Genomic DNA, 21,296 nt, shown 5'->3' on the forward strand with positions numbered 1-21,296 from the left:
GCTGAAAAGAAAACAGACGAACTCGCAAACAACAGTACACATAAAACATCGTAGAAAGCTAATGAAAGGGCACTACACGGTACAAACCATATCAAAACTAGAGTTGATCGGATACTTCAGAAGAGTAAGCAGATTCTTAATACTTTTAATGTCAATCAGATGTTCAATAGGATGAATGAATGTACTTCCAAAGATAGTGGCAAATATTCTAAATAGACTTTCAAACTTGTAAGTGACGAATGAACTGAAAAAGCATGGCTAAAAAGGAAACAGACAAACAAACAAACACCATTACACAAAAAAGCTAATAATTTGACAACACGAACATTATCAAAAACAAGAGTTGATCTCTTGGATTATCAGGAAGGGTAAATAGGTCCTGCTCAACATGTGGCAACCTTTGCGTTATAAAGTATAAGTACTATATACTATACATCTATATAAGAGTAAATTCATATGTCAAGTAATAAACAGTATCAAGTGTAGTATACAACTTTTTTAAGGATAAGCTTCAAACAAAACCCCAAAACCAAACAGAATAAACAAAAATCAAACAAAAAGACAAAACATTTTATGCTTTAATTTATAATTGTTTGCAGGTACCAGACCTCAGAAATGTCCTGTAGACCATTTTAAGTATATGAAATGTTATGGAAAATCTATACGATTATGTAAAAGCGATGATAACTGTTCGCCAAACAAGAAATGTTGTAAACAGGGTTGCTTTCAGTATTGTATAGATCCTGTTTTGTACGAATGGTATAAGTGGTAATCAACTTATAACATGTAAACAAAACTTAACACAGATTAAAATATATAAATTGACATTGTTTGCTTGTATATATTTTTTTACCAATGAGTATTTTGCAATGGTTTAAAAAGCAACTTATATAGTGTCACACCATTTATGTGATTTCTTTATTGCCTGCGGTAGTCCGTCCTCACTGTTTATCAACTTGCATTGAATTAATAAGAAAATATGTTATTGTTGAGACGGTTCTAGATCTAGAATGAACTTCCTTTCCGGAAAATATAAGTTGCTTTCATATTGCTAAGAGGCCAAATATGTAAAACGAGCATGCATTCAAACACATCGAAAATAATAACAACACCATGGCTTTTCAATTCATTATCTGCAATATAATTTGGTCTCAGTGTGAAATTGTTACATTGGCAATCAAACTACATCTTTATCAATTTATAAATATTATTTTGGTTCCTTATAGATTTTGTTTATATTTATATATCGATAGCCAATAATATAATTGCATGCATATAGACAAACATCAAATGTAAACAAAACGTTACGCAATTAAATTACAAACATTGTGAAAGAAACAAATTATCAACCCAGCTAACAATAAATGTCAATCCTGGTATCTATGATTAATGTATTTACAAAGTTAACAACTCCTTGCTTTCAATGCAGTTTAACTTATCAATAATGATTGAAATTGTTTTGATATTAAGACATTTAAAAAATGTTAGTCTAATCTCAATAACATTATTGAGTGTTAATATTGCGATTTTTGCATGAATATCCGTTTAGTATTGAAGAAACCACTTACATCACATGTATGTTGACTGTTATTAAAATATGTTTCCCAAATAACAACAGATATGTTCCCAATCTTGTAACTATATCCTGGTACTCCTTTCTTAAATAAAAACTGCCGAATAAGGCTTATCATCGGGTTTGTACTAACACAAGAAATACGACGGGAGACACATGTGGCGCAATTTCTGCTTATCTTTGCAGAGCACCTGATATTAGCCTCGTTGTTTTTTGGTAGGGTTCAAGGTCTTCGGTCTGTAGTTTACCATGTTGTGTTTTGTATACTGTTTTTGTCTGTTGATAGCCACGGCATTATCCGTCTGTTTTCGATTTCTGAGATGGAATGTCCCTTAGGTATCATTCGATTCTCTTTAATTATAAAAGGATTGCATAATACCGTTAATAATTATACAATTTGTACATGATGTATGAATACATAAATTCTCCACATTAAATCTTAAACATCAGCATCATGTGCCTTTAAAGATTTAGACGATCTAAGTATAATATATTCCAATACACTTATCAAGTATTCGATGTTATATGGACGATAGAAATTTAAAAAGTGTCTTATAAATGTTCCACATACTAGTACTGCATTCGGAAGTTTCGTACCGTTGTTATCAAGTATACAAAAGCATAAAACATTATTATAACTATAAACTACGTTCAGTGTGTCTTTTAGTTGTTTTATTTTCATCCCGTAAGAAAGTTTTGATTTTTAATCCAGTGGTGTTAGGTCAATTGTGCATGTTCTTTTGTCCTTTCGTATCTTCTTTGGAAGACATCAAACACAAACACAAACATGACAACGAATGTAAGATCTTTCGACATGGTTAATATATATATATTCACTTTACTACGGTTAGATAAGCTGAAATACTATTACAGATATTTATCTTAACTATTTATAATTCACTAAATTTGAAATTGTCCCTTTGAGAAAAAATTGTCCGTTCTCTATTCAAATGCTTGCTTGAAGAGAATTTAATTGTCTCATTATCTATTGACGTTCCACAAAATTCATCTTTATTTTTTCTGACGGTGTTGTAAAAATCTTCAATGTTGTCTTGATGTCTTTTACATCAGGTGGCATAGAAACACTGAAATTCTTCACAATCTGCAATAAAAATCAAAACGTTGATTAACCATATTAAAGGCTTGTTTTTTTTATATGTCAAATGCGAGATATACACCAAAGAGCAGCCTATCCAACAACATGTCATATCAAACCACTTAATCAAGAGGTAAAAGTAATATCGTCAAACATGGCAACTTCGGAATATCCAGTTGTCTCAAAATATATCAGTAAAAAGATACCAAAGGGACGTTCTAACTCATATGTCAAAATAAACTGACGCCAAATGGCAAGAAAAAGATAAAACAAAACATTACACAAAATACATTATTAAAATCTAAAGAGTGAGCCACGGACCACATCAAAATTCGACAATGGTCCCAGTATAAATCAGGTGCTATGAAAGTTTAGCAGATTCATCTATAAATGTGGCACGTGTTGCTCGTTGTAGGTCAATCCTTGTGTTATATCAAATTATAAAGGTCATGTTCGGCAAAAAGACAGAATTTGTTGTTACTATAAATGAATTGTCATCTTAAAAAAAAGATATTCCATAACAGTCAACCAACTTGTGATGACGTAAAATTAAAAAAATAATGATCTGAACAATCCTACTTTTAACCCTTGGTTCAGAATCTTTCTTGTAAGCAGAGACCCAGGAAGTCATTAAAGGAATTACAAGTCCACTAAGACATACATTTGTCATATGCAGAAGCTACTTTTACAAATGTTTCTATATAGAAAATGGAAATATCACAATTGTAGAAACAAACCTATCTTAGACATGTCATTAATATTGTGATTAGATTAAAGAAGGAGTGGAATGAGGACCAATGAGACAACTCTCCATTCAAGTCAGAATTTGTAAAAGTAAACCATTATAGGTCAAACGGTTGTATCTATAAAAACGAGAAACGAGAAACACTTATGAACCACATCAACAAACGACAATCACTGAACATTAGGTTCCTGACTAAGGAGAATTGCAAACAAATGCAGCGGTTTAATACGTTTTGGTAGCTACCAACCTTTACACGTACCTGAAACAATAGTGTAACATAACAACATAGAAAGACACACTATAACATGTCCTATGAAATAGACTCAATCAAAATACATATAAACAAGTGAACATACACTGAACGAATAAATTTGTTCTTTTACACAATGTAAATACAAAATCAATAAACATGATAAATAAAGGGGTGAAACAATTTCAGGAAGACAACTTTCACCTTAGAAACAATGCTGCCAAATAGAATAATGTACACAGGTAAATGAAACAATTTTTTGTTATGAGGCATACAGTTATTTAGAACGGAAATATGTTTGTGTTCATGGTAAGAGAACAGAAGTGAAAATTTATAGTTATTCTAAACGCTTATCAAAATTGTTATATATTAGAAATAGAGTGATGAGATTTAATACTAATAAATAAGTTATTATAGGATTAAACACATTTTGCTAGAGGTTATTGATGTGTAAACCGGGGCGATTAACTCACAAAGTCAAACTGAATAAAAGTCCGACTTTTATATAAAGTTTGTTAGTAAGAGCCCCGGTTTACACATCAATAACCTCTAGAAAAAATGTGTTTAATCCTTATAATTCTGAAGCTAAATTTTGATTAACATTTTCTGTGTGAAGGTTACTATAATCGCCATCTCATGCAAAACTGACAGGTCGTAACTAAGGAGCTGTCCACCATATTGACTTTCTAAAATCCATAAATGTTCGATAAATGCAAAGGAATCTAAAATAAAATTACACCTGCCTTTAAAACCTCATTTTAATGAGATATTATTCGAATTTGAAGCGCACACGTCACGCAATAATATTTCCCTTAGAAGGTTTCGTATGACGTCGTGTTTTGCCATGACGTAAATTCGCCAAATCCTTCATGAAATTTCGCGGAATTAATTTAAATTTTATTTTATACATTTTTGAAGCTATAGTGCGTTTTTATTTTATTTCTTTTTTTGTTTTATATGCATTAGAATAGAAACAACTGTTATATGCATATTTTTTTTTTAATATCAATTTGCTGAAAATCAAGTATCCCTGCAAGGATGTGTATCGCGCATGAATAGATTACGAAAGTAGTTTCGGAAACATGGTTTATCGAAGTGTAAACCAAGAGAAAAATTATAATTAACCAATCCAATTCAAGTATTTATAGATATGCAAATCATATTAGAATTATAAACAACATACAAAGCATTATAAATTGTATCAACAAGTCCAATCAACACAGAATTACGATTTGAGAGTACTCGCAGTTACTGAAAACCATAAACATCAATAAATAAATCATGCATCAAGCTAATACCAAGATAACAGACACAGAAACATATAATCAAATCATGTGCATATGAATGAATTGTAATGTACTCTCCAAATAATAAATGCATGTTCAAGAAATATAACATGTGAAACAGTATTTTTAACTACAATGTACCGTATACTATCGACGCCTTAAATTCGTTTTTAAAGATATAGTTTCAGCACAATGTAAATATGTAACAGTTCCCACCATGTAATACACAGTATCCTTGTCGATTGAGCAAGTCAATATAATTGTACATAGAAAAAAAGGAGAAAATAGGTATACTAAAGCTTAGATACAGATGGGTGTTACATACTTGGTTTCACTATACACACAAAACTCTAGTTATATGAGAACAAAAACATAGGTGATGCTGAATTTCAGTGTCCATTTTCGGAGTAATTTTAAAATAGTGTTAGCATTGTAAGACAGATTATTCGCTCTTATATATAACGACGTTTTTTTGCACAATTACGATCACATAACGTACATTTATAAGTCAAAATGAAATACAGGTTGTGTAGTTGTGTGGACATTATACTTCTGTGTTTATAACATTTTTAAATACCTTTGTTGCCGCAATGAAAATTTCATTTTCAGCAAACCTTTGTCCAATACAGGCTCTTGGTCCAAATCCGAAGGGTTTGTGCGCAAACGGAAACTCTTTGCTTTTTGCTATCTCACCAGTTGTTTCTCGTAGCCATCTTTCAGGAAGGAACTCAGTTGGTCGGTAATAAAATCTATCATCCATTGACATCGATCTATTATTAATCGCAAACATTGTCTAGAAAATATTCAAAGCCATATAAAAACGAAAAACCTGTAACGTCAATGTTATGGAATTCAGTGATTCAATGCATGCATACATATCTTTATTTAATAATATTTAATACGAATAAATAATGTACAACCCATATATTTTAATTTATTTGCCTGGTCCTAAATTAATTTTTGGTTTTGTTGCCAACGTTTACCGGTCGTGACTTTATGGAGCACGTGAAAAAGGAGTGAGATGAAATGTTTAATATAGCGATGTTTATACTTTTTTTATATCAACCATGTGCATGTGTTTCTATTGATTTATCAAACTTTGTCATACAGTCGTTTAATGATTTTTTGTCTGTTGTTCCTTTGTTTTCCTCCTCTAGCTGATGTGTTTCCCTCGGTTTAAGTTTGTAACCATGATTTGTTTTCTCTCAATCTATGTATGACTTTTGACCACCGGTATACTACAGTTGCCTTTATTTAATTTCCAAAATCAACCTTCCGGGGCACGTTTGTTTATTTTTTCATTAATCGTATATGCGCAATGCGATGGTTTCCGAAATTCTACCGAGAGGTATTGTGGGTGAGGTCAATGCATACAAAATAGGATCACAGCAAAACAATTATTTATTCCATAGTATGACATTTCTAAAACGTTTTCATAAGTTAAATGATTTCAAGAGAACGCACAGACATATCTATAACGAATCGTGGATTAGTATTGTAAGCGGAAGAAGGAAACAAAGAAAGGCAACAGTAGTATACCGCTATTCAAAACTCATAAATCCATGGACAAAAAAACAAAATCGGGGTAACAAACTAAAACCGAGGGAAACGCATTAAATATAAGAGGAGAACAACGGAACAACATTAAATGTAACACACACAGAAACGGACCAAGCATCAGACAAAATCCCACCATGTGCATGGTGAGAGAGGCATTCAAACTAATAAGACAAAAATTAACTGACAGTTCCATGGATACAAATTAAACAGACTAACAGACAAACAGACAAATAGACAAACAATAGTACACGAAACAAATCATACAAAACTAACCCCACCAAAAACTTTCAGGTGGCCTCAGGTTCTCGGTAAGTGCGAGCCGATTCTGCTTCATACGTGGTACCTTCTACATGGTAAAGGCACCTTCTACATGGTAAAGGCGAATAATAATATCATTGCGGTATAAGTGTCTTGTGATAAGTGATTTGTGTGTTTGTTTAAGGGAGGTATTAACACATCTAGTTGTTGGATTATGAATTTACTATTGTATCATTCAAATTTATTTCTTCATTTAAATTGTCTTCAGAATCATTCTTTTTTTTTTAATTGCAGTTAAATTGGATTTCATTATGATATTTGAGGATTTGAATACATGTTTACAAAATGAGATAAATTATAAGTGGATTCATATTTTTTGTGTACACACGTTTTGCATATTTATTCTATTATATTGTGTAGTGAATGTATTATTATTTCCTTTTATCACATACTCTATTGTGTTCTCAAACTTACGTTTTTAGGCATCTGGTATCCTCCAACGACAAGATCAGACTCTAATATTCGCAATACTCCAAATGATATCGGGAAAATTTTCCTATGAGAAATTTCCATTTAACAACACATTTTACTTTTATATTTACAAACATTTTTTTAAATTAGGAAGTGGAACTACAAACAAAGCTTGCAAATATATCTTTATATATCTATATATCAAATATCCTTCAGCTTTTATTTGATACCAATTTCTGAAATCTGTTTGTTGTACTTAAACCTTTTCTTTGTGTTTAAAAGGCTGATGACAATCACACTTCATGCTAGTAGGTATATATACATGTATTAAAAGTTGTAAGGACTAACTAAAACAGTTTATATATGGGTACAACACTATTTATGATGGTGCTTTTATATGTAGTTATTAGGATACGTTGTATGATTGCCGAAGATATTTCCATTAAACTGCGATCAAAACCATGAACCTAGAAATCAATATTATTATATGTATAACATTTTATGATGGTATTGGTTAGTCTTTAAAGTCCATCCATATCCCTTCGTACATAGTCCAGTCGTCATATTGAATCGATGTTGTTGTAGTTTTCTACAACTATCGTTATTCAAAATACTGTACAAATAATTGTATGGTAACTTTAGATATGTAACATAAAAAGATGTGTTGATAATATTAGTAATTTAAAAAAAACTTAAACACATTTTATGCACACGCATGTTGATATTTATGTAGGCATTCAAGAACTTCATATACAAAACTTGTGCCGGTATTAATCAGGTAGCTTGTATATATCCAAAAAAAGGAAGAGCAGTTCATTTTCGCATGCTGAATTAAAATACTCTGACTGATTTTAACAAATTGAAAAACTTATATCGGTCTGACTATGGCACTCATACAACGTCTTCTTGTGAATACTAGTGGATGAGTTATACAAATTTAAAAAAAAAATCAATACCACTCAGTTTAACCCTGCGTACCTTTGGGATTCTTTCAAACACGCTTTCAAGTAAGACATCTTTGCTAAATGTTCTTTGGTCAGATGCTGACTGTCTCCCACTACTTTTTGAATTTCATCATGTAACTTAGCTTGCTTATCTGGATTAAGAGCTAGCTGGGCTAATAGGAAAACTAATGTATTGGCAGTCTAAAATAACAGAAAACTGCGTCATGTATATTGGAAACAATAAATTTTCCGAACACTAGTTCCGACAAATTTATATTATTATGGTTTTTGTCTTTAAAGGCGAACATTCCTCCATTCATTTGTTCATGACTGGTATGCGTGCTTTGAAATAAAATGGAACTCTCTTTAAGCTATTTTTTCATGTGAGTACGCGTGTTGAAAGGGTTTAAATTGTATTAGTATTTGTGTTTTAATGTTAATACAAAGTAACCTTACTTCCTCGGTTTACTCCGTTCAAGATAGTTTTAGTACAGTAGATCCCCCGCCTACATGTACCTTGGATGTGGTCATAGTTAACCCATGATATATGGCTACATCAGGATATGTTAACTTAATGCTCTTCAACTTTTTTTTTTTTTGCCTTTTTATCTTTTTCTTTTAATTCGAGCGTCTCTGATTTTGTATCTATGATAAGTTTATATGCTCAAGTAAAAGCGTTACTTTTCCAATGGTTAGACAATACATGTACATACTGATGAGGGTGTCTTCGTAAGTTAACAATTAATGTGTTGAATAAATCAAACAATGTTTGTACAAAAAGGAACGTCACTCTTATCAAGTAAAATTTTCGAAAGGACTTGACTGATCGTTTTACTTAAAAATAAAAATTAAGCACAATAATAAAATTAAATTATGATAATTAATAAATATTATAAATAAGATATAAAGATGATAAAAAGGGTAAATTAACGATTCTCAAACAGACAATTGAAATTATAGTTTATATTACTATTGATTTAAGACGCGACTTACCGAGTCTATACCTGCACCCAACAAATCACTGACAACACTGCTTATCTGGTCCTCTGATAATCTCCCGTCAGCCAATAACGAGTACATGAAATTTGGTTCTTTTTCAAGATATTCCTGCAGTTTACCTTCTTTTTTAAGCTTTGTTAAAAAAGCATTCTGATTAGCTGTTTCGGTAGAAACAACTCTGAAAATTGAATAAACTGCACACTATTGAATTTTATCATAAACAATTGAAATATTTGCCATTCATCAATAATTTAATTTCGGATGTAACGCTAATTGGCTGACAGTATTTTATTTATCAGCTCATAGACATAATTGTGTCATGTGACCGTGACGTTGATAACGTTCTTTACGATTACCCCAGTTTAAATGGAACTTAGAATTAAATTATAAGGAATGACTAATATTTTGTCTCTCTATTCGAATAAAATCAATAAATGGGGTGCACACTTCAAAAAATACTCTACGCGAGTTGTTCAGTGTTCATCACATTTTTAATGTTATTCTTCATAGACAGAAAAAATATTACATGAATATCAATAATGTGGTCATTTTTATAAATTTCCTGTTTACAAAACTTTGAATTTTTCGAAAAAAAACTAAGGACTTTCTTATCCCAGGCATAGATTACCTTAGCCGTATTTGGCACCACTTTTTGGAATTTTGGATCCTCAATGCTTCTCAACTTTATACTTGTTTGGCTTTATAAATATTTTGATATGAGCGTCACTGATATGATGAGTCTTATGTAGACGAAACGCTCGTCTGGCGTACTAAATTATAATACTGGTATCTTTGATAACTATTTACAGTCATTTTTTTAAACAATTTCAAAACAAACAATTTCAAAGTTTGAAGTCAGTAAAAATTAAGTATTGATTGTTTGATTAAGTATTGTTTTAACAAGTTTGTAATTGAATAACAAAAATAGTTTTACCACAATTAAATTTTTGAGGCATTTTTTGTACCAGTTTACCATGTTTACCTAATCCAAGACATCGAACATAAAATTTGTAATTAATTTTGGGGGTTTTGGTCCAAACTGAGATGGAGAAATTAACACTTTTTGTTATCCTATCAGAAATAATTGTATTATAATACAGGATTGCTAAATATCTATTCAAAGCTTTCTTAATTATGGCAAGATAAGAACTAAATATAAATGAAAAATACTAGACGTTTGTAGTTTTAGAACTTGCAGATGATATTTAGATCAAACTTACCGTTAAAACCCAAAAATATTTTGCTTTTGAAACAGAAACTGATCAAATCGCATTAATTCCAAAAGTAGCAAAGCAGGGTAAGAGTCTCCCGCTTTGTTCATATTGCATGTGTCACATCCAAATTCTTGGTAATGACCGTATCAATTATATAGTATTGATTTTAGTCACTATATTTAATACAATGCAAATCTGATGGAGCAGTGCGTGTGTAAACACTGCTAATGAAGTAAGTTAAGCATGATCATACACCAGCGTTACGTATTAACTGATAATATGATAGAGCAGATTCTATGTTACAGCTGAGAAATGAAAAGATGATACTTGTAAAGTTGAAATAATTATGCTAGTAGATATTCTAATTCAAAGTGGTCTATGTGTTTCAATATCAACTTATGAAGAAGACCTTCTATATTCGGTAGTTTTCTTAGTTACAAATTCACTTGGTTATATCTGTTAGTAAAATAATATATATACTGCAGCTGTGCTATTTGAGCAGTCAAATTGCATTGACCGTATATTCATATGTGATATACAGTCACTGACCGTATATCACCTTGTTTATGACGTTGACAATATGTTTCCGTAGAGTTTTATTTATAACGTCAATAAAACATACAGGTTCGCGAAAATTTTACGTCTTCCGTTGAGAATTAAAAAATGATGTTTTTTACCCTAAATACTTCATTTTGAACAGTTATAAGAGTTGCAGTATATAAAGAATAACCATACATTGTCTCGAAATATCAATCTGTTATTTGTACTCGGTTCGACACAGGTAGAAATGCTTGGCACAGCCTCGCATTTTACCTGTTTCTAAGCCTTGTACAAATAACATTGATATTTCGAGACAATGTATGGTTATTCTATATATATAAAGACCTTCGCGAGTTGTTTTTACGTTATGTATTTGAGAAAGTTCTGTATGAATTCTGCTCCATATGAACACAAACATGTTAGTAAGTAATATTATACTATAAGCACGTATTGGAATACTGTCTATCTGCTCCAAACCATTCCATCAACCGTAACAAATACGCTGTCGATCAATAACAAAAAATATAAACATGGAATTTTCTTCTACGTTTTTGTTATGAAACTTACTCCATAAATTTTCTGGCTTCCTTATGATATCGTTTATAAAATGGTGTCTCGAAGTACAAGTACATTTTTAGAGGCAAGAAAAATGACTTTTGTAACATGTCAAATATATTTCTCATTACCACTGCTACTTCAGCTGGACTATCTTTGCCTGCATCTAAACATCCAAGTCGTTTGTTGAAACACAACATACCAACACCTAAAAAATATTTAGACAAATGACATAAAGTCATCCGACATATGTTTTTGTTCAAAACCCTTATGTAAACATGATATATAACCCTCTTAAATATTCAAACGCACACAAATCTCAGAGAAATACATTTTTGTGGAGATATTTCAACATCTGGGCGTATCGCTTTTCTTTTTTATTGAAGGCGACCATTTTACAGACACAAAAAAATACTGTATCAGTAACAGCAGACTTATGTTAATCAAGTGTAATTACTTCAGAATTTATTTCTTATTTTTATAGTACAAAATATTGCCTAAGCATTACATGCATTATAAGATATTATATAATAAAAAAAACATATTCAATAGTTAATAAATAACTTAGTCGATTTGGAGAGTCGATTGAAGATCTAGAGCTCCTGTATAATATGGGAAAAAGGGCATATTCATGGTCTGAAATAATGCACACATACGAAACATCATTGATCATGGCTTTGTCTAATTTATTATTGAACATTTCGAAAGTGATATATTGCTTGAACATCGAGGTATCATCATTAAATCTGGCTGAACAATAACTGTTTTATTCATTTAAGAATGTTATTCATTGACCGCGATTGTTCTTCCAATTAGGGACTTTGCTTGAGTTACTGTTGTTCCATCGTAATCTTAATATCTCTATTGTTTTTTGGATTTATTTTCATTTATGACTTCGAGTTTAGAACTTTTCTTTTGATATCTACTGGTGCAATTTTCGTTATAATAATTACTAAACATTATTGTATAGTTCACTGGTTTGTATAGAATTTGCACGTGTTGAGCGATAAATAAATCATGTAAAAGTGCTTCTCCATTCCATGGGAAAGTTTAACACTTCACTGGTTAACTAAACAAAAATAAGCTAGATAAGTTCTTCCTCATTTATCTAACTTTTCCTCAAAGTTTGTGATATACCTGATTCATTATTAGTTTTGCTCTATCTTAAAGAGCGATACAAAATTGAGCAGTATGATATTGACGCAACTATATATCGAGTATTCCATCTTAAAGAGCGTTACAAAATTGAGCAGTATGATATTGACGCAACTGTATTTCTTTAATTTTATTTTACAGTGGGGTCTGTCAAAAGTTTTTAGTGATATATTTTCAATCTACATGTATATGAAGTCATTAGTTTTTTTTTCCTGTAAGTTTATTTAAATTGCTTACTTTCAGTAGTGTAATTATTCAATTCCCATAACAGGTCATCCACTTGTTTTTTCTTCTTTAAGTAGTCAACAAAGTCATTTGTAACTTTTTCAATCAAAGGGACATAACTTGCTACAACAGCTGGTCGTAACATTTTTTCCTGTGTCGGTTTTCTCAGATCCGCCCATTCTTTTCCATTTCTGTGGATCATATTCAAATTGCGATTACTGATTAAAAGTATTAATGCAATAAGCTATACATGATACATTTAAAAAAAAATGTTTTGCTCCGAACAAAAATCTATTTTAGAGACGTTGGTAAAATAAAAATGTTGTTCTGCGGTTTGCATGTTGTGTCGACTATTATATTTTTTGTGTGTGTGTTCTAGCGTGTGTGTGTGCTGTATTTCTGTCATGTAGTGTTGTCATTTCAGCAATATTTTAACATTGTCATAAAAGCGGGAGGTTTGGCTAGCCATATAACCAGGTCTAACTCACATTTTGTTTTTTCTTAAAATGTCCTGTGCTATATCTGGAATATGGAAGTTCTTATCAAATAGTTTAATTAATTTATGTTGCCGTTTGTTCTTGATGCACTTCCGTATCCTGTTGTTTTTTTTTTTTTTGTTTTCCTCTTTTAAATGATGTGTTTCCTTAGGTTCTAGTAAGTAACCCGGTTTAACGACTTTGGAACACTGGTATATAACTGTTGCCTTTATTAAGAAATATATTCAAAATATGCTATATGTGTTTTGTATGAACATTGTATTCTGTATCATTGGTAATTCTTTTTCGTTTGCTTTTTGTTTGTGAATATCTTCTTTCTTCATGTTCTTATATTGTATATAACCTGTTTTTCAAAATACATAATTAAAACATGTGTTACCAAATTAGGAATATGATAGATGTTATCCATTCGTTTGGTGTGTTTTAGCTTTCGATTTTGGCATTTGATTACGGACTTTCCGATTTTAATTTTTGTTCTGTACTTTTGTAATTTTATATTTTTACTCACAATAAAACTAGTCCTTTGTTTACTTTTTCTCTTTCAGCCCAGGTTTCACTCAGATCAAATGATATTCTTTTGTGTACTTCGTAGTGTGCTTGTAATATTGTTTTTGCATCATCTGGGTGGTTAATGTAGACCATATTTTCTTTTCCGAACTTCATTTTGAATGTTTTTTTCTCATGTCAGTTAATAGGTCGTTTATTTCATTTGCCGAAAACTTTGCTAAAATCATGAAAAAAAAATATAAATAAAAAAAAATAAAAAAGACAGGGACAATAGTAATGGGAAAAAAGCTTAAATAAAATTAGATTTACTTGCCTTAAGCTTCTAATAAATAAAACGAGTAAATTAAACATTGCAAATAGAACTGAATGTTAGCAATTTGAGCCTTGATCAACACTTAAGAAGGCATTTGTTATTGAACTGTGCATCTGGGGCAGTAAACTTTGGACCGTGAATTAATTTTCTTCGTGGTTGCTGTTTTGTATAAGTAAAGATTCGACAAAAGTCGTTTGAAATGATAACATGGCTTTAAATTGTTGAATAATTATAACTCAAATTTAATGAATTTTAATCAAACTTCAATTTTATACCTTTCAATGTTTTTAGTGTTCTTATGAGTGCCTTTTGTCATTCACTTATCAAAACTAATTAAAATAAAGGTTGTGAGAAAACAAACAACTATTTTTCCGCCATTGGTCTTAACCAATATGCCATGTTAAAAAGGTTTGGTATGTACTTGGTTTGTTTTCTGTTGGTCCTATTCTTTTTTTATATATATTATTCCTAACTGATTTAAATTTTTTACGATTGAGAGTTTGGTATTTTCAGAATTTTGACGAAAAACCTTTTTTTAATTTTACATGATTGAATATATTTTCAACAAATCTCATTAAACAATCTTATTACATACCAAATATACAAAGGTATCAACTTACTGAAAGGTTTGAAATGCAGAGCAGCTCCAATGTACGGAACACTGTACAGTCCTTTTGGTCCAGGCACTGCGCTGAACGGTTTGATCTCGCTTGGTGATGGGTCATCTCTAACAACAGTTGATGTTGATGCTCTGTGACTTGACCAGGTATTAAAAACCTTTACTTCTTTGTTTATTAAACCCGGGTATGGTCTGCACAACCGAACCAAAGACATTGCTGTAAACCATTTTCCCATATTAAAGTATATACAAAAGAATTATAGCAAAATTACCGAACTCAAATTGATTTTTGTCAATCTTTACGGACTTCCCCAATTTAGTTCCATATTTTTGTTTTACTTAGTAAATAATACATGCAAGCCATGATCCATGTGTTTGAAATTTTTACATAGCATTGGCGTTATATTAGAATATTAATCTCAGCGTTAGCGATAGGCTAACAGAAAAAGAATATTTTAGTCAAGATGTACAAGTACCCTGCCACGTCCACTCTGTGCATTTGTTATAATATAGATGTCTATTCGTTCCCATCTGATGTAATCATTTTTTTCAAATTATTTTATAGTTTGTTCTGTTATACCAGCTTAGGGGGGAGTTTTTGGCTACCCGCAGTGTTAATATATTGTTTTTGATCATTACTTTGCACATACATTAGGCCGTTATAGTTTTTACGTTTGTTATTTCGGGGCTTTTTTAATATAGCTGACTATGCGCAGAGGCGGATCCAGTCATTTTAAAAAGGAGGGGTTCCCAACCCTGGACAAGGGGGGGGGGGGGGGGGGCGGTTCCAACGATATGTCCCCATTCAAATGCATTGATCGTCCAAAAAAAGGGGGGTTCCAACCCCGAAACCCTCCCCCTTGATCCGCCACTGATGCGGTCTGGGCTTTGCTCGTTGTTGAAGACAGTACGATGACCTATATATCATGTATGTGTCACATTTGCTCTCTTGTGAAATCATACTACATCAATTCTCCTTTTTTTAAATTCAATCGTAGGACGTTGGATAAGATGATAATGCGCCACGATCATTTCCTAAATTTCGCGGTATTCAAGTATATCTTTTATTTATATACTTTCTAAGATCTTTTGCCTAAATTCTTTGTGTTATGCTTTAATATAGGAAAAACGAGTTTATAGTTTGTAGTTCAATTTTGAATTATCACAAAATTAAATCAACAAAGTGTTTGCATAAAGGTTACGTTACATGTTGATTTACGTGGAAGGTAAATAGCTATAAATAGTAACTGTTACCAGTCGTTTATTTGCCCGTCATACTAGAATCATTTTTTACTATCTTTTAGAAATCCTCTGTTGACCGAATCAGATGTACGTAGTGCTACATATAATGCATTACATATCACTGTCTTGTTTTGGTTACATGTAAGCAGGAAGTGAAATGCGAGTGCACTGCAAAGGTATAATTTGTTTTGTGCAACACGTGCTTTTTAAGTTTTTATTTTAGGCATGTTAGGGGATAACTTGAACATGTTGAAACTGCAAAACTGTTTGCAAACCAACATGAGATCGACATGCGATATTTTCCATAACATATTTTTTGTATTAAATTTGTTTCATTGAAATAAATGTCATGTTAGTCATTCCATGATATCGCAATTTAAGTCGATTTTACAAAAAAATGTCTGTACTATGTATTTAAAATATGTTTTTTTTAAATTAAACACTCACCACACATATAGTGTCTTTAATATCCGGTTGTATTCACTTGGATCTATTTAAATAGATTATTATTTACACAGTTGGCGTTATGTACTGTTATCATTGATCTATTTATATCGATGTATTGCATTATTGAAATGATGAAATAAATTTGTAAATTGTAATCATATTCTTTTCTTTTTTTTTTTGTAAACAAGGTCATAAGGTCACAAAGTCATTTACCTGTATATACATTATATATATGTAAACTTACTCGAGTGAAGAGGATATTAATGTAAAAACTTTAAAATATCAGTACTTTCGTTCACCTTTGAAAAAACATTATGAAAAGTTCTCTTCTTATTCGTCTTTTTTTTTATAATCAAACGCAGAATTTATACTTATATGTTTTGTTTATACCGCAGTCCCACTAGGCCACGATCGCACTACGATCTGTAAAAAAATGCAAATTTTGATGATCGTAGTCATTGGTAGTACGATATATATAGTGTAGATCGCAGTAAGGTCGTATCATGGTCGTGGTGAGGTCTTCAAGATCGTGATGAGTGTGGACAACTTTGAACATGTTCAAAACAATCGTGGTGCTATCGTGGCGAAAACATGTCGTAGAAGAAGCGTAGTGAGAACGCATTAAGATTGTAGTAAGATCGCAAAGGGAGCTGTACCAACGTATCGAGAGCGTAGCGAAAGCGTGATTCTATTTGGAGAGACTGCGCTACGATCTCACAGCGACGTTATCTTACGACCTCACTACGACCATCACGTTCTCACCGCGACCTAACTACGCTTCCACTAAGACTATACCACGCTGTTCATGACCGTAGTACGATTCTAGCACGCCCTTGCCGTCCTCACTACGCTCTTCTTATGACCTGACTACGTTTATACTACGACCATCATTCGTATTGTCATTTTTACATAAAATATATTATATCTCTCGAGGTTTTGTTTGTTTGTATGTAACTAGGACTTCTTGTCCATTTTCTCTAACGGCTCAACCAAGCTTCTAGTTTTTATATATATTAAACCGTTGGTTTACGCTAGTAATTTTTGGAGCCCTTTATAGCTTGCTGTTCGGTGTGAGCCAAGGCTCCGTGTTGAAGGCCGTACCTTGGCCTATAATGGTTTACTTTTATAAATTGTTACTTGGATGGAGAGTTGTCTCATTGGAACTCATACCACATCTTCCTATATCTATTGACGCATCTGTGCCATCTCTGCTATCGTTCACTGAAATATCGTCATTTGAGCTTCATGGACCAGCAATAGGTTGTAATTTAGGTTGGATTGGTCGGTCCGACATCTTTGCTTGATCAGGATTCGTTACTATCAGAGCTCTGCCTCTACATCAATCCCCCCCCCCCCACGTGTTCTAGTAGATTTTGGTGGCATGACTGTATTGTTTCCGAAAAATCTACGTATTAATCAGAAATAGAAGGAATGGAACTGTATTGATATGGAACACGGTATTGACATTATTGCTGAGAACGTAGTTAGATCGCGATGTGAACGTAGTATAATCGTGATAAGAACGTGCTTTAATAGCAGAAGAAGCGTGGTAAGATCGTGTTGCAATCGGATAACTTGTGGTATGGTCGTAGTGATAACGTGATGAGCGTAGAAAGATCTTGATAAGCGTAGTGAGGTCGCAAAATACGCGCGGTGAGAACGTGGTATAATCGTATCGGGATTATTGTAGAAGCGTAAACTAATGAGAACGTAGTAGCATCGTGAAAGCAACGAAAATTTACATTTGCATGTCGTTCATACCGCGACCTCGCCACGATCTGAGTTTATTTTAGATCGCGGTTAGGGTGGTGCGATCGTGGTCTAGTGGGACTGGGGCTTATATTATCAATGATTGCAAAACATTCAGCAGATGTAATAGATTTTTCAAATTTTTATGCACATTTAATTGATAAATTGATTGATTGATTTTTATTGTTTTACGCTGCATCAACGATAAATGGGATACATTGCTGCAGGAGCAATGATGAAAATTTAAATAAAAAGCAGTTTAAGAAACTTACGATCGTTAAATATATAAAATCTTCAGGTTTAAGGCAAAAAGTAACTTATACATGTAAATATATACATGCAATTGATCAATAACGTGATATAAACTTGGTATTATGTTTGTGCCTGTCCCAAGTCAGGAGCCTGTAATTCAGTGGTTGTCGTTTGTTTATGTGTTACATATTTTTGTTTTTCGTTCATTTTTTGTACATGGACAAGGCAGTTAGTTTTCTCGTTTGAATGGTTTTATTTTTACATTGTCATTTCGGGGCCTTTTATAGCTGACTATACGGTATCGGCTTTGCGCATTGTTGAAGGCCGTAGGGTGACCTATAGTTGTTAATTGCTATGTCATTTTGATCTCTTGAGGAGAGTTGTCTCATTGGCAATCATACTAAATCTTTTTTTATATATTAGATATCTTATACAACATCTTTGGGTCTTGAAATATATTCAAAATTCATTATAAATGAAATGATTGATTGAACTAGAATTTTATCCTTCGTATTATTTGCATTTAAATGTTTTTATCCGATTATCGACTTTCGGCAAAATAACAAATATTCGCATCTAAAACGTGTTTGATGGTAAACAGTTCAATCCATTATTCCACTACTAAACTGTCTATTTTTACTTACTAGTAGATATGGTTCAATCAGAAACCTAAAGCCTTCGAAAATAGTGGAATCTGTTCAATGTTTTAATTCTTTACCACCGCTTTACCTAATAATCTCATTAAGAAGAAAAATTGCACATCAAATTAAATGGCCATTTGAAATGTATATAGTATGTTCAAAATCTTTTAAGTTATAATTGTTTAGTAACAATAAACAAAAAACTATGTCAATTGGACCTGCTTTGATACGAGCACTGCACATGCATTTGTTAAATATACATGTACCCATTGTGTTCGTTAGCTATATGGAGATTCCATATATCAACAGTTATCGGAATTCCAATTTGGACTAAGTGTGCATCAGTTATTCCGGACCTTATGTGGTATTGTTACGAATTAAAAATGTATGACAATAAAATTGCAATGCCCCATTGAAATAAAATCTGATACAAAAAAAAGAGATATGCTTTGTCACATCTAATTGTTTTGAATTATCCCTTTTAAATCATGGTGACTTTCCCTTGACACCATCTTGTAGTGTTTATATATTTCTACTTGAATGATTCGCTATTGTATGTACCTTCAATGTTGTAAAATAATTCGCTGTAGTGTTGAAACATTATAACACATGGGTTGTCGATAGCACAAACTTGTCAAAACGTTTTCTAAATTTTAGCAATGGTACAAGGACATCATTCGTAAATAAAAATTAACACGCAGAAATTGGATACGTTCAGGCCTTTTATTGTAATATTATTATTCAGAGCACGAAAATGTTGAGAGTTTTTACAAACTTTAAACAGACGTAGTTTAAGTAGGAAAATAGTAATGATAATCGCAAGATGTACTTTTTTGTTTTGAAGTATTCTACGTTCTGACCTATAATAGCTGTTAGTGTCTGTGTCATTTTGGTATCTTGTGGAAAGTTGTGTCATTGGCAATCATGCCACATATTCTTTTTTATATTCTAGTATTACTGACATAGTTAGTAAGTCATATAGTCAGACTTGGTGAGTATTTTGTAAATGAGGCGCGGTTTGGCGTTTAGAATATCAAGTCTGGTATCTGTGACGATTTTTGCATAAATTGTCAAAACTACATACATAGAATAAACAGAAACCTCCAAATCTATATATAACAGTATTACATTTACAACCAGCAACTGACCCCCCGAACATAATCCAGATATATTGACTAGCTACAGCCACAAAAGTGGTTTTGGTTTATGCAATTTTACATTCACAGAAACATCCTATATTTTCCATATATATGGTGCCATTTACTCCATTCAAATGATCGTACTTATTGTAAAACATTTCACTATTTGGACTGCAAAAATATTATCGTACTGTGATAAACGATAAACGATAAAAACAATTAAAAACTATAAAATCAATATTTCGTATGATCTATATGGGGAAAAAATATTTAAAGTTTAAAGTTGGAAATAAGTTTTTCTTTATTGAATAAACAATACATGTAATAGCAAAAAGTTGAACATTCGATAAAGCTTCTGTTTAAGTTAGGTTCATCAATTTTAATGTTTCGGGGACTATTCAGATGAACTTTAAGGATGTACTCATGTCAGGTTTTTGATATTTTGTCGGATGTTCGGACTCCTTGTGTTTTTCCTAAAACACAATAACCTATCAATGGTTACGTTCAATGGTTAAGCTTTAGTTATATCGTATTTTAACTAAATGCTCTTCGGACTCGTAGCATCAATTTGTTTAATTCTAGACTTTTTTTAATTTCACCAAAGTATATCCTTAAACAAACAATATTTACGGAATTAAAATTCAAGCAATTTAAATATGTACCATATAATTGTATACTTTTACCTATGTAAATAACAAATTGAATCATTACATTTGCTAAATTAAGTCTGTAATCATTTATAGATAAATTCGTGAAATAGAGTAAAGCAATCGATATACATCTAATATTTGTATACTCTTAATAAAACATTAAACATTTTTGTTTAAAAGAATGAGAACAACACGTTAATTTTCTTGATTTATCTTCATCATGATGCTCAAAGCCGAACAGTTAAATAGCTGAAAGACAAAAATATATATTACTTATACTATCAATTTTACTGATTGATAGGTATATACAGCTACGAGTTAATGATAAGATAAGGCAAAGTATGCATAATCACGAATCATTATTTGAAG

At 31.8% G+C, this 21,296-nt stretch overlaps 1 pseudogene; it reads right to left on the reverse strand.

Moving 5' to 3' along the window:
- Positions 1-564: 564 nt before the first annotated feature.
- Positions 565-15,265, reverse strand: LOC143044291 (putative cytochrome P450 CYP44; annotated as a pseudogene).
- Positions 15,266-21,296: the final 6,031 nt, after the last annotated feature.

This window comes from Mytilus galloprovincialis, chromosome 9 (assembly GCF_965363235.1).
Source record: "Mytilus galloprovincialis chromosome 9, xbMytGall1.hap1.1, whole genome shotgun sequence".
Lineage (NCBI taxonomy): Eukaryota > Metazoa > Mollusca > Bivalvia > Mytilida > Mytilidae > Mytilus > Mytilus galloprovincialis.